Genomic DNA, 17,732 nt, shown 5'->3' on the forward strand with positions numbered 1-17,732 from the left:
AGTCAAGACAGGGAACCCCGGGCATTTCCTTTCTGAAACCATCTTCAGGTCCTCACACCACAAACAGATGCTGAGAGTTGAGAGGACTGAGGAGAGATTGGGGCAGTCTATAGGCCCCAAGGATTAGAAGTAATAGAGAGATAGTCCTGTGTTCCCCATTTCAAGACCCTTCTCTCAGTATAGAAACCAATAGGCCCTACCTATCAGCCCAGACCTACCCCCACACACCCTGTATCCCAGGGTGCAGAGGATGTTAGCTTTCTACCAACAAGAGCCCTCACCCTGCCACTTGCAGATATAGGCCATGCTACAAACAAGACACCACCAATTATAAAATATTTGAGAACCTATTCTAATGCAACAGACACTGTGGCATATACTGGAGATACAAAGCTTAGTAACAAAATGGTGTGCATCTGTCCTCATGGAACTCACTTTTTCAGTAAGAGGAACCCAAGAAGGAGAAGTTCCCCAGGATGATCTTGTGCCAGCCCCTATTCTCAGCCCCACTCCTCCCTGCAGATGGTACCAGGTCATGATCACTCCTCTGACTCAGTTTGTGAGACTATATCCTCCTCTTCCTGTCCCTGAGCACTGACTGTGCCATTATCTTGAGTACCCCTGCCCAGAATCAGAAAATCACTGCCCACCTGACACAATGTCCCTGCTGGGTTTATTCTCCCAAATGCCAATGCTGGCCCAACTTCCCTCCAAGTTTCCCAAGCCTCCGAGGTTTTCCGTCCACCTAGATGCTGCTTGAACTAATCCAGTGTTTCTCATTCCACCAGTTTCTGCCTGGTTGTCATGAATCTCAAGCCTCAGTATGCTTCCCACTTAAGTCTACATTAAAATCGTTCTGGCACTTGAATATCACTTTTCCACGCCCTCTACCCCCCCACCCCCTTTTTTTTTTCTTTACTCTTATTTTATTTTTTAAATCACTAATTTGTCTAGAATTTTCTTCCTCAATGCTGTTTCTCTAAATGCAACTTCAGTCTCTACCATCTTCTCCCAGGGCAGTGGATCTCAAATCTGGCGACACATTAAGTTCACCTGGGGAATATTATAAAAGTACTGATGCTTTTACCCTACCTCAGACTAATTCAGAATTGCTGGGAGGGAGAATCCAAGCAATAGCACTTTTTTTAAAGGTCCTTGGAGGGGAATCTAATGTGCAGCCAGGCTACAGAAGCTCCTCCCAAGCAGCACTGATCCCAGTTGAGATGAGTGAAGTGTAAGAGCTGCCAGAAATGCTGGGTGTGGAACAGCCATGGATTGCAAAGCTGGGTAAGGACAGGCAGTGGGCCAGAAAACAGCCAGCAAAACAACCAGAGCCTGATTTTCTTAGAGGAAGCATAACACTGCTTTGTGCTGCTACTGATATCTTTTTGGCAGTTTTTGCAGAAATCCAAGTCTGAGGAATCAGTGAACTCTGTACCTGGAAGGCCTAGCAGGAAAGCAGAGCTGTCCTCTGTGAGCTGAGCCAGTGTCCTCATGGACCAAGAAGCTCCAAAAGGTCTGAACAAAAAATGGGAAAGAGGGAAAGAGACTCTTCTTCTTTCCTCACATTTCCCAAAACCCACCAGCGGATCAGGGATTGTTGTCTAGAGAGCAATGGGTCCAAAGATGTCACAGATGCCCCTCCAGGGTGGATTTTACAGCTGTAATGACCTCAGCACTCATGTAATTCAGGATTTCTCAAACCTAGCCTCACATTAAATTTTAAGAGACCAGAAAAGAGAGAAAAAAAGTAATTCCCAGTTCCCACCCCAGATCAACTGAAACAAAAACTCTGGAGTGAAGCCCAAGCCACTCTGGTTTTTAAAAGGTGCCTCCAGGTGATTCTAAAGCACAACAAGGGTTGAGAACCACTTCTAGCCCAGCCCTCTCATTTTGTAGATGAGAAAACCAAAGCCCACTGGATCCAACAATAAAAATCATTCAGCCAGTATAATAGTCATCATGGAAGAAATCAATTCAGATCCTCGACATGCACAACACACCAAAATAAATCTAGAAACCTAAATGTAAAAAATTCAATTCTTAAAAAAGAAAAAGGGTATATGTGGTAGGTATATGAATATTTATCTGTTAAAAAATAGAGAAACATTTGAGTTCTTTAGTTAGAAAAAGAAATGGAAATCTAAACAACACCGAAATGTTCTTTTCCATACAGTACATAAGTGGGATTTTCAAAGATGAATGCAGGGGATGACAGATGCTTCAACTCTCCATTTCTCCTCTGTGAATGCTAGTTTATGTCCTCACTGATGTAATAGTCACTGTTAAGCCTTTTGAGAAGCAATTTGAAAATACCTATCAAAAACTTTGAAAATGTTTTATCCAGAGAATATCATATCACTCTGAGTTCTCCAGGAAAAAAAACCCAGAATAAATGAAAAGTATATACATAGATTTATTTTAAGAAAATGACTCACCTGACTATGGAAGCTGGCAAATCCAAAATATGAACATGTTGTCAGGTTATAGCTTATAATATAGTTCAAGTCCAATATCCCTTGAAATTGGACTTGGACTTGAACTGCAGAATTCCCTCTTGCTTAGAGGATGTCCCTCTTTTTCTCCCCTCCTATTCAGGCCTTCAACTGATCAGGTGAGGCCCACTCATATTATGGAGGGCAGTATGCTTTATTCAAAGTACACTGGTTTTATCTAAAAACACCGTCACAGAAGCATGGAGAAAAATGTTTGGTCAAAAATCTGAGCACTGTGGCTCAGCCAAATTGACACATAAAATTAACCATAGCAAATATATTTTGGGCTTAAATTAACTGTCACTGAATCCAAATTTTCCCACTTACTAGCTATGTAACCCTCTGAACTTTCCTTTATCTGGAAAATACAAATAATGATATAAATCTGGCAGAATTATTATAAAAATTACGTTACAAAATGTACATAAAGTACCTGGCACAAAGTGAGAGCTTTATCTACTCCCATAAAGTCCTCTCTACTAAAGAAATAGCCTGAAATAGGAAAAGGTTTATGATCGGAGGTGTTTATTGCTGTATTATTCATAATATTGAAAAATGTCCAACCATTGAGGGATGGTTAAAGAAATTATCATAGGAGAGAATATTAAGCAGCCATTAAAACTAAGATTGCAAGTATTCTTAATGCTAAGAAAACACTCTTGTTATGTAATAAAAATGGGACACAAAAATCTTCTACATTGTATGTCGTTCAGCTACGTAAAAAAGGATAATAAAATATTTTGAAAAACACTCCAAAATAGTAATAGTTTTACAATTTCTTCTTTGTGTATTTTCCAATTCAACAATGAGTTTGCATGCTTTAATAAATATAAGTGTTCTTGAATATAGCTTCAGGTTGCCATGAGTGATGACTCCTTTTGGCTGGGTGGCAGTGTGGGGAGCAGGAACACACTCGTCCTCCAACCGGGCCTGAGCTGGCCATGGGCAAACAAGATAGGTCAGCTGCAGACCTGCAGGCTGTGGTCAGCTGTCTTTGTGTGGTTTCTAGCCAGGCTGCTCCATAAAAATGCTGTGATGCATTTTTTAATCAGTCATATCCTATAGAGTGATACCCACATCTCCAACACCACAGCTGAGGGTCTTGTTACTTGCTGAGGCTAACTAGTGATCCTCCTGCTTCAGCCTCCCGATTAGTTGATACTACATGTGTGTATCACCACACCCGGATCCATGTTCTTGATTTCTTGAGAAACAGTGGAAGAGTATCCACTGGCATTGTGGCTATCTTCAGTTTCCTAGACTTCAAGGGACATTTAAAGTTGGTAGACAGAAGTTTGATGTGTAGATTCCCTAGCAGAACTCGTGTCAGTGTGGCTTATGTGCTTCATCCACAGGGCTGGAAGTCTAATCAGTATGACTAAGAAAGACATCCACCCAAAATCATCAGCCCCTCCAGACAACAAAGGGCCAACTGCCCAGAAGCAAGAGCCCAAGAACCAAGATAACCCCTTGCATTGCCTCATCTTGTGAGCAGTGTGTGATGAGAAAACAAGTGACTCACCATGGAAATCACAGAGTACAAGAAGAACAAGAAAGGATAAAAGAGGAAGGTTGTCTTCTCCCTGCAACTAAATAGGTGCAAAAAAGCGTAAACTTAGGTCAGAATTTTGTCACTGAATTTCTGTTTGGGATCAGGAAATGATTTACGCTGCTGATTAATACTTTAATCATGGTCATCCTTTCCACAGGCAAGGCCTGGAGATGATGAGAAGTGTTATGAGCAGACACCATGGGCACGATTGGGCCTCAGCTTAGGGGTCTCCTGGTGAGGTGGCCCCAGAATGATTTTTAGCAACATGTTCCTGGAAGTGCCTAGTGGGGCTGGGGCCTGGGACTAGAGGCTCCTGGCTCCCAGTACAAGGGTAAAGCAAAACATCCCTTGGCATTTCCCACTTTCCCAGTAGCGCCCTCTTCCCCTCCCACACATCTTTTCTTCTATTCTCCCCCCTCCCTATCAAACACACTCCTCCTCCCTGGGTTGCTCTGTTGTCTTCTGCTACTACGGGCTTGATAAGGGTTTAACTAATAAACATTTACAGTGTACACAGCTCCCCTGCAGGGGTATTCACTAGAAATTAGAGGATTCTTTGTAAGAAAACAATTTTTTCTTCATTTTGGAAGATAACACCATTAACACTCCCTGCAATTCCTTTCTTTTTTTTTTTGATTTTTTTTTAAATAAATGATAGCAGAATGCATTACAATTCTTATTACACATATACAGCACAATTTTTCATATCTCTGATGTACATAAAGTATGTTCACACCAATTCATGTTTTCATACATGTACTTTGGATAATGATGTCCATCACATTCCATCATCCTTGCTAATCCCCTGCCCCCTCCCTTTCCCTCCTACCCTTCTGCCCTATCTAGAGTTCATCTATTCCTCCCATGCTCCTTCTTCCTACCCGACTATGAGTCATCCTCCTTATATCAGAGAAAACATTCGGCATTTGTTTTTTTGGGATTAGCTAACTTCGCTTAGCATTACCTTCTCCAACGCCATCCATTTACCTGCAAATGCCATGACGTTATTCTCTTTTATTGCTGAGCAATATTCCATTGTGTATATATGCCACATTTTTTTTATCCATTCATCTACTGAAGGGCATCTAGGTTGGTTCCACAGTTTAGCTATTATGAATTGTGCTGCTATAAACATTGATGTGGCTGTGTCCCTATAGTATGCTGTCCTTTGGGTATAGACCAAGGAGGGGGATAGCTGGGTCAAATGATGGTTCCATTTCCAGTTTTTCAAGGAATCTCCATCCTGCTTTCCATATTGGTAGGGTGCTCGCCTAGCACATATGAGGCACTAGGTGGGTTTGATCCTCAGCACCACATAAAGATAAAGTCATTTGTGTCCGTATATAACTAAAAATATTTTTTAAAAAAGCTCAAACAAAAATTATGCACAGAATAAGGATGGAAAGGAATTTGGCTGCACCAAACAAATGTGTTCATCTATAACTAAAAATAGTTAGTTATAGATGGACACAAATGACTTTATTTTTCTTTATGTGGTGCTGAGGATCAAACCCAGTGCCTCACACGTGCTAGGCGAGTGCCCTACCACTGAGCGGCAACCCCAGCCCCAATTTGAACTTTTTGATGACACTGCATGTGTGGTTATGCAGCCTGCTTTATTTCTACTCAACAAATGTGTTTTATGGCATTTGCAGGTAAATGGATGGTGTTAGAGAAAATAATGCTAAGTGAAGTTAGCCAATCCCCAAAAAATGCCGAATGTTTTCTCTGATATAAGGGGGGTGACTCATAGTGGGGTAGGGAGGGAAAGCATTGGAGGAATAGATTAATTCTAGATAGAGAAGAGGGGTGGGAGGGAAAGGGAGAGGGAAGGAGATTAGCAAGGATGGTGGAATGTGATGGCCATCATTATACAAAGTACATGTATGAAGACTTGAATTGGGTGTCAACACACCTTATATACAAACAGAGATATGAAAAAATTGTGGTATATATGTGTATTAAGAATTGTAATGCAAAAAAGTACATGTACAATGGCATAAATTGACATGAACATACTTTATATACAGAGATATGAAAAATTGTGCTCTATATGTGTAATAAGGATTGAAATGCATTCCACTGATGTCGTGTATTTAAAAAAATAATAAATTCAATTTTAAAAAACAAGCATGTTTTAGTCAGTTTGGGTTTTTGTTTGTTTGTTTGTTTGTTGTTGTTGTTGCTGTGACCAAAATACCTGAAAAGAACAATTTTAGAAGAGGAAAAATTTATTTGGTGCTTATGGTTTCAGAGGTCCATAGACGGCTGACTCCATTGGTCTGGGCCCAAGTGAGACAGTGCATCAGAGGGGAAGGGCGACTAAAAGGCTCAGGGGTCACTCCAGTTAAACTGGGCTAACTGGGCTGCTTGAAATAATCACACAAGAGACACAAATACCTTTTCTTTGGGGTCGCTGTGATGGCTCCTCTGACCTTAAGGGTCCGCAGAAAGAGAGAGAGAGAGAGAGAGAGAGAGAGAGAGAGAGAGAGAGAGAGCGCACACACGTGCTGACCCCTTTTATTGAGGGAAGCTATTCAAATGAGGCAAGGGGTCAGGTTTCAGGGGGCTGAGTATCTTCATGATGTCCACTGTCAGCAGGTTGACTGACACCTGGGTATGCTGCACCCAAGGGCACAGTAAGAGGAGGGGACACACACAAGGCACTTCCATAGAAGATTCTATCCTAAACAGGGCAAGGGGTTATATTACAAAGGAACAGGTGAGCATAGCTCCACCCATGGGGCTGTAGCAAGACACACTCATGCACGAGACATCGACCCTCAAACCCATGAAGGGTGCCACATTTCTGTGACTGAGAGCCTCAGCACCCAGCCGGGGAGTGTAACTCAGTCACATGTAAGGTTGGCCTCCCACAAGTCTCAGGGCATGATGCCAAGTCAGGTCGAGAACTGCTTACAATCATCAAGCACTGTTGGCTAAGATGGAAGCAGCCCAGAGGGCCACATTTTTGCCTCAGATGTTTTTGGAACTAGCAGTGAAATTGGGCTCAGACACTCTTTAGAGAATCAGAACTGAGGTAATAGGAAGAACTCCTCTGACGATAAAAATGATGTCTTAAAACAGGAGTTTCAGCAGCTCCTCTAAAGGAGAACTTTATCACCTACTTGCTTACTGTGCTTTGGCTACAGATTGGAGGTGCAGACACTTCTGCCTGTCCTTAGGCAGAGTCACATAAGCAGGCTTTCCTTCCAGAGGCTTAGGAGATTCCTGTCCATGCCAAGGGTTGACATTAAAGCAGCGCTGCAACAGGAGAAAGCAGAGATGCACTTGCCTGCTCACCACTGACAGTCTGTGCTTTATCAGAGGAGAGCGAGAGGGAACCCTCCCTCAGCAGAAGGACTAGAGGTGGGTGTTATCTGATGCACCCGTTACATAATACCGTCTCCCTAGGAAACCAAACTGTAAGAGGAATATTGGAGCAGTAGGCTCAAAATAAATAAATACATAAAGCTCTCTCTCTAGCTCCAAGCTTACCTTAGATTTGCCTTGGAGCAATAACAAAGAATGCACCAGGTAACTATGTCAGGGCTGGAGTCTCCTTCCAGAGGAGCTGATATGATCTGCAGAGAGAATCAGGAAGTTGCAGCTGAACCATATTCTCTTTTATACAAGGATTGCTCTTTTTTTGGAGCAATGCTGAACCCATCTATTTAGAGCTACTTGCTTAAGAAGCAATGTGAGCTCTGGAAAAACAGAAGAAAAGGAACTTTTAGACAGCTTATTAGTCTTCAAATGGCAAAAACATCCATGTTGGAAAGGAGGAAAAAAAATGGGACAGTTTCCACAGGCATTTTAGAATTCTTTCATATTTGGGATGTTAAGAACTTTTGACAAGTTAACCAAAATGACAGCCTGATGTGACAGGACCAAGCGACAGTTTTATCAAAATGTGCTTTGCTCTTTGCCATCTGTTAAAGCTCATTGTTGTTACTGAAAGCAAAGCTGCTCTAAAGGTGAACAGACCACCTGAGGAGCATCTGGCTTCTTCTAAGCTCTCCTGATGGTGTGTCATGTGCAGGCAGGTTTCTCCAGGGAGAGCCCTTCGAGGGGGTGGTCTGGAACACTTATCCAAGGCATGCTTTTCCAGGTTTCTCTGCACATGGCCAAAGCCAAAGAGATAACCCCTCTAATGCTTCGCCAGCCTTCTCACTTGGGTGTGGGAGCTTAGCTGTCTTTTGTTTCTCCTATTCTAGTGCCACCTGCAGCCCGGATGGGATAACCTCTTTGATGGGCTGAGAAAGATAGTTGAGAAACCAAAAGACAAGAATGTAACAGGGAGATGTCAGCTGTGTGTCTTGTCCAGAACCAAGTTTGTCTATTTAAATAAGAAGTCTAGGTGTATTAAAACTACAAAATGAATTGACAAATAAAGCAACATTCTATCTGGGTGTAGCTTAAAAACAATCAGGTTATTTATATGAATGGGATGGATGCAGGGCTGAGAGATTATAAATGAATGAAACAATGGTCACTAGGACTTGATACTTGTTGAAACTGGGTCATGGGTACATGTTTTAATCAGCTTTTTTTTTTTTCTTCTGCATCTAAAGGATCTGACCAGAACAACTGTAAGGAGGAAAGTTTATTTGAGGGCTCATGGTTTCAGAGGATTTAGTCCGTAGAAGGCTGGCTCCATTCCTCTGGGCTCAAGGTAAGGCTAAACATCATAGTGGGAGAGTGTGGCAGAGGGAAACTGTTCACAACAGGAAGTAGAGAAAGAGACTGCTATATACCCCAAAGCCATGCCCCCAATTAACCACTTCCCAGACACGCTTTATTTGCCTCTAGCTGCCACTCAGTTGATCCCATCAGGGATTAATTAGCTGATTAGGTTAAGACTCTCACAATCCAATCATTTCTCTCTGAACCTTCTTGCATTGTCTCACAAGTGAGCTTTTGGGGGACACCTCATAATCCAAACCATAACAGTGCATGTGGGTATATTCTTATAGGATGGTTGTGGGGATCACACCAGCTAATGGATGCAAAGTACTCAACATGTAATAAGTGCTCAGGAAATAGTAGCTCTTATCCTAACTTTGCACTTGCGGATGTGAGGCTGAGAAGTTAAGTAACATACCTGAGGTCACAGGTCCAGTAGGTGGTAGAGCTCTCTCTCTAAACCATGCATATCTCATTCCAAAGCCTGTGCTCTTAGCCACTGGTATATACTCAGTGCCTGTCAGAGAACTGCTTGGCACCTAGCACAACTCATCCTCTCTAGGTGCCAGGCACTATGTTGAGCACTTTGCATGGATTACTGTGTTTAATTAGCACAATAGCCCTATGATATAGGGACTCATTTAGTCCATGAAAAGTCAGAATGTGGAACTAGGAATGGAAGAAATGCAAGCTGACCAGCATTTGGCCTCCTACCCATAGGGCTGTGTTCACCCATCCCATGTGAGGCTATGCACAGGCATGTCAAGGAAAGGGCAGGTTTGTGCAGATGGCCTGGGTCCCCCAAGGCTGCCTTTGGAAACTACCAATAAAAGCTGAGTTGTTTAGAAACATCCAGAATTTACCCCTTGTGAATACTTTCCTTATCTCTGAGAGCATACATGAACACAACACACACAGGGTCCCTCCCAGGGCTTCCATTTCTAATTGTGACGTATGAGGTAGAAGTCCTGGGTGTTGGGTGGGGGGTGCAAATAAAACAGGAAATGGGATAGTGGCAGGTAAATAATTATAGTAAATATTGGTAAGCAACATCCCCTTGCTAAAAGCAAAGGCAGGATATTCCAGAAATGTGGGGCAGTGGTACCTGAGCTATCTTCGGGGCCAGGAAGCCTGGTGAAGAGGATGCATGGTCCACTGGGCAGTGTGCAGGGCAACAAGCATCTTGCGGCAGGGTATTCAAGGCAGTGGTATCCAAGTCAAGGTTAGAGGCCTCCTTAGCAGCTCCAGGTGCCCAGACGCTGCCTTGATGGTCTGTGTGTTTCCTGAACTTTTGCTTGATAAGGATCCAGTGCTACTCATTAAAATCTCTTTCCCAAATTCCATGCCAGGCCTACTGAATCAGAATCTTCAGCAAAGAGGCTTGGAATCAGTATTTTAAATAAGCCCTCAAGTGGTTCTTATAATCAGGCAAGTTTAGAAACAGTCTGAGAGAGAAGTGGAGCAATGGGAACCAATTCTAGACCAGTTTTTAACTAATCATGATTGTCCTAATCCCTCAAAGTCCCCTGCCTTCTTCAGAACCCCTCATCTTCAGACCTGGCCTGCAAACTTCTGGACCTCATAACCTAGTAAGGCTGTGTGTGACCTTTGCCACTGAAAACATCTCATCAAATCATCATTTTTCCATAGATAAAAACTGAATCACAGAAGAAATGAAATATACTCTCCTTCTCCTTCACTGTTTTCTTTTTATTAGGTGATAAGAGCTTGCATTTGCAATGTGCAATAGCTATAAACTGATCACACAGTTCGATGATAAAAGGATTGAAGGAAGAGAGAGCATACATCTGGGAAGAGGGATTGGAGTGGGAAACAGAAATTTTTGTGAGTCAGAAAATCATGTTTGTAGCCCTTTGGCAAACTGAGCTAGAATATGCCTTAATAAAGAAACAAATGGAATCTCCTCCTTTTAGCCTGCTGAAGTTCTCTGGCAAAAGCTGTCTTAGAGAGTGACGAGGGATTTGACAATACAGATTCTATACATGCTGTGTGAGTGGACTAGGGATTAAACTTCATAAGACCAAGTCAGGGTTGCTAAAGCTTCCCATGATGGAAAAACACTCTCCACACTGGGTATCTTGGCTTTGGACAGTTCAGAAAGGATTAGTGAGAAATTCTATTGCAATTCGTGGTTGATACAAAAGGGATGGGTGAGGGGGAGAGAGGAGGGAAGAGAGAGAGAGAGAGAGAGAGAGAGAGAGAGAGAGAGAGAGAGAGAGAGAGAGAGAGAGAGAATGCCAAAAAATGAAAACTCATTTTAGCTCCTCTATTAAAGCCAGATGTATTTTAGGCCCTGTTTCTAGGCAACTGCATAATGGTAATATTCTTGAATTCTTTTTTTAAAGACTCACAACTGTCAGAGTCAGTAAAGGTCAGAAGGTAATTATAAAGTAATAAGGATGACATAAGAGAGACAGAATCACTCCAGCATCACTTGGGAAGCAGTGACATTTTGTATTTTGCATTCATTTTCAGAAACTCTAAGATCTTAGCCATGTCCCTTTGACAAGACCAATAAAATTCCCACAATGTGTATAATAACCCTGTGACCCTTGTAGTGGGGGTGTGCAACAATGATCTAAGAACATCTCAGAATCAATAAAGAACTTCACACCTGAAGTTTGCCTTTTGGGAGCTTGATATGCAGATAAGAAAAAAGCCTAGAGAAGGGAGGGAATAAAATCTGTGAAGCATACAGATGCTCCTAGTTTGGGCTCTCCAGAGATGGAGCAGATCTTCTATTCAGTGTTGACTTCGCTATTGTGTGTGTGACCCTGGAATACAAATGGAAATTAACACTGAGTTCCTCAAGCACTGTACTTACATTACCATGAGCTTTTCACAGTGACATAGGTGTTACAGTTATCATTCCTTTTTCACAGAGGACAAAGCTGGGACTTAGAGAGGTTAAGGGTGTCCCTGGCTCCCTCACTTACCACATATTTGACCTTGGATAGAGTCTGTGTAAGTCCTCATCTGCAAAATGAGGACCATACCACATTCATTACAAGGTAACTTACAAGATTGCAAGAGGTAGTTTAGGAACACCTCGCCGTGATGGACATATGGTAATTCAGAGCATCAAATTGCTTTTCTCAAAATCTTCCAGAAGTTTCCGTTGCCCAGAAGTAAAAGTCAAGTCTTGAATGGCTACAGGGTCTGCACCATTTGGAAACACCCCTTCCCCAGTCTTTCACCTCTTACCACCCTTCCTAATCCTTCTGCTTGCAAGCCTTGTCTATCCTCATGTGCCTTCCTTTGGTACCTACCTCAGAGACTCCTTAACAGAAGCTCCTCACTCCCACCTTTCCCAACACCTTCCTCCCTCCACAGCTCTTATCATATCTAAAACACCCTTTATTCTTATTTTTTTTCTATTCCCCTCCCCTCATCAAAAAAATAAGCTTTAAGGACAGGGACTTATTAGTTTTTTGTTGTTGTTGTTGTTGTTCTTGCAGAATCCCCAGCACCTAGTAGATGCTCAATAAATATTTGTTAAATGTATACTTCTTCCCTTCCTTTCTTCATTCCTCTTCCAAGGCCAAACACTATATTAAATCAGAAAAAAAAAAAAAGTTCAACTCAGGGACAAATAATATTGCAGGGGCCCCTTTGCCTGTTTTTTAACTCTTGCGTGTGACTCAGGAGTTGTTTCCATTTGTCTGTTTGTTATAGGTGTTCAGAACTAGGACTTGCATGGTACAAAGTACCCCTTTTCTACTTTCCAACATCTCAATTACAAATATTTATCGACTGACTCTTGTGATTCATGCAGGGTGTTATGCAGGATGTGCTTAGAGCCTAGTGGCAGAAAGACACCATCAACTGATTTCAATGTGCTAGGACAGATGCTAAGATGGAACTGTATCCTGGAATTCCCAAAAGGGCAGCATTTAACTCCTGCTGGCAGTTCAGAGAAGACTGCTCAGAGACATCTTGAAAGATAACAAAAGAGTTGGGCCAAGAAACAACAGGATGGTGCTCCGGTCAGACCTCAACCTAAGCAAATGCAGGGATGAAATAGCATGATGTATTCAGGGGACTGCAAGGGTTTTATCCCACTAGAACCTAAGACAGGAGGCTCAGCTTCTCTTTTACATACTGTATGAAAAGGCTCAGACTTTACATTTGGAAAGCCTATTCATCCATTTGTGGTTAGAATAATCAGCCTACTAGAGGATGGTTTTAATCCAGGCTTATTAAAGATTTAGAAGATCTATTAAAGCAAAATTTGGGGAGATTATTTAAAACATTTCTGAAAAAGAGGGAATTCCGTGGCTACAGAAAAGGACACAGACCCTTCAGAAACCTGTGTAGCTGAGAGGCTACCTGAGAATGAGGCATTTGCTCTAGAAGGGCTGCAGACCTGTTCCAGTCCATGAACCCACAGGCTCACCCCAGGACAGTCCAGCCTCCTAAGACCAGAGAATCCTCTCGTGAGCAAATCAATTGTGAGGTTCCTTGAAAATAAAGTCCACCAAAAGAGATGTTGACATTTCAGAGCTTTCTAATAAAAATTCTGATAAGTAGGATACAGCGGACACCACTTCTCAGGGGTTCTCTAGACCAAAGGTAGCAACTTGGCAGCCCACTATATAAATTATGGCTGTTTTACTCATCTATTAAAAAACAAACTAAAACAACTTAAATATCACTGCAAATATATAAAAATCAGAATTCACACTAAAAACTTGGGTTCCAGCGCTGAGGATATAGTTCAGTGGTAGAAACTTGCCTAGTATGTCCTGGGCCTGGGTTCAATTCCCAGCACCACAAAAAAAAAAAAAAAAAAAAGTTGCATATAACTTCAATGAGGCTAGTGACAATTCACTGGCATAGCCCAAGGTTCATTTCAAAACAAAACAAAGAAAACAAAATATCAAACTTGAGTTCCAGCCTCTCTGGGAAAAAACATCTGAAAACAGTGGCCTGCCTTCTTATTCACAGGCTGAAGTGATAGTTGCTGCTGCCACTCTCCCATCCTCCTCCTCCTCTTCCTCCCAGGTAGGGCATGACCTCATTTGCCAATCCCTACATGGTCTCTCAAGTGACCTGAGTCTTTAGAAACTGACCCTAAACATTCTGAGGTGTTCCTCTCTTTCCATTTTCAGTTTGGGCTTATCAGGTGACTAAACTGAAAAATGACTCCCAAGACCAACGAATCCTGCTGATACATTCTCCCCTGCTAACTACTCAGTGCCAGGATTAGCCTGGGCATGGAAGAGGATATAAGACACCAGACACAGAAGACAGAAGGGAAGGGTCAGGGAAGGGAACAGGAATAGGGAGCGCACTTCAGATGATCAGATTGGAAGGACCGAAACCACTGGGCTAAATATTAAAAAAGGAAAGACATGAAAGGGGAGAGATGGGGCATAGAGGAGCTGGAATGGACTTAATATCTTTGCAGGAAGTATGGGTAGGACAGGGAAGGATTCCTCTCCTTTTCAAGGCTCATGGACAAATGTTTAAAAGGAAAACATGATTAGCTAAGCACTTCTACATTTTCTAATTAATAAATCAGACTTGACATGCTTAGGAGTTTTGAATGAGGTGTTAAATGCAAAGTATGTTAAAGGTGAGCTTTTTCCAGATCAAAATTAATGCCCCAAGAAAAGGAATAGAATGTTTCACCCAGATGGTTTGGCTCTTTGATATCTACTACATTTTGAAAACACTTAAAATATTTTTCAACTTTTCTGTGCAGTTGCATTAGATGATGACTGTTGGCTTACTAATTTCCTGTTAAGTTTTTCCTTTGCTCTGTCTCCAAACATCTTTTGGCTTGGAAAGCTGTAGTCAGTCCACAAAACTGGACTTGTGGTATAAGAGTTGAGTAAAAATAGAGACCAAACAGTGCCAGCAGGTGGTTTCATTATCTAATACCACCTTACAATTCACTGTTACCCTGCTGCTCGGCATGAACTCTGAGCTTGATGATGGGCATTTTGAGGTGTGCACATTAACCACACTGAGATGAAGCTATGTCCCTAAAGGACAGGGTAGTGAGGGGGCTGCAAAAGAACTCCAAGACTGTGCATGATTAACACACAGAGAAACTCGTCCCTTGGCTGAGAACAGGTACAGTGCATGGATAAAGGTCTTAGTCCCTTGAGAAAAAGGAAAAGTTTGGAAGTCAGTTTCTTGGGGCCATTCCTATTCTCTACAATAAAAGGAACCTCTCTGTCCTAAAGATGGAGCCACTTTGGCAGTGAACCCCAGGACATACAGCACAGCTGGAAGACGTGGGTGCCAGGTCAAGTATGTCCAACCATCTTGCTGTGCACGTGAACACTTTGCTTCCCATTTTTTAAAAATTTTGTCAGCATTCTTAAAAGAAATAATTTGTTCTAAAGAGTTCAACTATCTGACAAAAGTAAGATTTAAAAACACTTGAAATTTTTCTCATCATCCTAAGAGTTAAAATCCAAGACTTAAGTCTCAAAAGCAATGGATGGTATACTCTTTGTTTTTTCTTTCTTGGTTTAGCTGCCTCATTAGGATAATACTACTTATGAATCACTTATTAATCATACATGTTATTCAAAAGCTCCAACCCAAGGTTTCTTTCTCTTCCTCAAACTCCTATTAAAATTTACCCTAAAAGCCTTTTAGGAGATTCATTCAACAAAATCAGTCAATAATTACTCACCACCTACTATGTGTTAGGTACTCAAAGTATCTGGAATAAAACAATGAATAAAAGAAATTGAAAAAAAGTGAAAGACCACTGGAGCTGTCACCTTTGATATTGTAATTAATCTGATCTTAGGAAGACCAAATCACCTTACACTGCTGTATACTTGAGAACCTTGTGGGCAATTTCACTTGGTTGGCCAGGACAGCTCTCTTCAGAGGGCAACCAATGCGTGCTGCTTCTCTTGTTAACAGAGTTTGTTAAATGGAGCCCTTTGAGAAAACCTTTGCCAACTGCGCCTAAATATAGCATTAACCTCCAAGATATATGAAGAACTCAAAAAACAACACCAAAAAAAAAAAAAAATCCACCTCCAAATAACCCCATCAATAAATGGAAAAGGGAACTGAACAGGCATGTCACAGAGAAAGAAATAGGATCCATCAACAAAAAAAAAATATATTCAAAAATATGAAAAAAATATTCAACATCTCTAGCAATTAGAGAAATGCAAATTAAAACTACACTGAGATTTCATCTCACCCTAGTCAGAATGGCAATTATCAAGAATGCAAGTAACAATAAATGTTGGCAAGAATGTGGGGGAAAAGGTACACTCATACATTGGTGGGTCTGCAAATTGGTGCAACCTCTCTGGAAAGCAGTATGATGATTCCTCAGAAAATCTGGAATGGAACCACCATTTGACCTCATTTGGGCCTCAGTTTATACTCAAAGGACTTAAAATCAGCATACTACAGTGACAGTCATATCAATCTTTATAGCAGCTCAATTCACAATAGCTACGCTATGGAACCAACCTAGGTGCCCCTCAACAGATGAATGGATAAAGAAAATGTGGTATATATGCAATGGAATATTACTTAGCCATGCAGAAAAATGAAATTATGGCATTTGCCAGTAAATGGGTGAAACTAGAGACTATTATCCTAAGTGAACTCAGCCAAAGCCGAAAAACCAAAGGCCAAATGTTTTCTCTGATATGCAGATGCTGACTCAAAATATGCAAGCAGGAGGGAGGAGTGAAAGTTCAATGGATTAGACAGTGGGGAGTAAGGGAAAGGGAGCAGAGGATTGGAATGGGAAAGATAGTAGAATGAATAGGACATAACATTCCTACATTCATATTTGAATACACAACCAGTGTTAACTACACATCATATACAACCACAAAAATGGGAAGTTATATTCCATGTATATGTCAAAATACATTTGACTGTCATGTTTAACAGTCAAATGTTAAAAAAAATAATAATAAAATTTAAAAAAATAAAATTTTACAAATGGAGCCCTTCTGGGATTATTGAAACTTTCCTAAAAGCTTATCAGCTTCTTCTCAAAGGATGGTTTATCTATCAGGTAAGACTACCCAAAGATCATACTTTGAAAAGTTAATTTGGGCTGTCATGAAATGTGTAAACAATATTTTTTGAAATGCTTATGTATGTTCCCATTTAGTGGGTGGTGAATAGGGTGATAATGGTCAAGTACTGTTACCCTTCCAAAAGTGGTTTCCATATGGCAATTTGTTTTGAAATATTACCAAGAACTGTGTGGTTTGAAAGAACTGACACTGCTCTAGAGAGTAAACAATTTACATTTCCATTTTCAGCCTTAGGCACATCCCCTTTTTACTTTTATTGTATCACTCCTTACTTTTTCTTAAATAAAAAGACAATGAATTACTTCCTGCCTTTTCATGCAACATACAGCTGTACATTGTCATTTGTTCACTTTTCTAGTTATTATAGCCTGGAAAATTTCACATCATAACTTCTTCTTGGGGATAACATGTGGTTATCAGTAGAATATTTCTCTAAAATATAACAAAGCATTCCCACTATTATCAGCTGAGTAGATGTTAGATAATCTCTTTATACATTTCCTTTTTTAAAATAACTCTTCTGAATACAGAAGTCAAAGCCTCAAACCTGTTTGAAAATCATACATCATGGGGTTAAACCTATGCTTTAATACCTAAGCTTTAGATTTTGTCAAAAAGCAATAGCCAATAATGACATAGTGCTTTGCAGTTAATAAAGCACTTACACATAACATCTTTTAATCATAAAATTGTGTCCAGTAGATAGTATTATATGGATGAGAGAGTGATTTGCTTAAACTGGGTATAATTATCTCCTCTTAACAGAGAAGCAGCCTCTCTCCCAGTGGGGTTAAGTGACTATCGAAAAATGGAACATTCATGAGGGAGCACTGCCAGACCTCCAGCAGTCATTGTATAACTTTCTATAAGATAAAGACTCTCAAACAAATACATAGCAAGCATGTGTCAAAGATTTATTTAACTCACGAGGGAACC

The sequence above is a fragment of the Marmota monax genome, unplaced genomic scaffold (genome assembly GCF_021218885.2).
Source record: "Marmota monax isolate L192 unplaced genomic scaffold, Marmota_monax_Labrador192_F-V1.1 WCK01_AAM20220418_F8-fsc00045, whole genome shotgun sequence".
NCBI classification, from domain to species: domain Eukaryota; kingdom Metazoa; phylum Chordata; class Mammalia; order Rodentia; family Sciuridae; genus Marmota; species Marmota monax.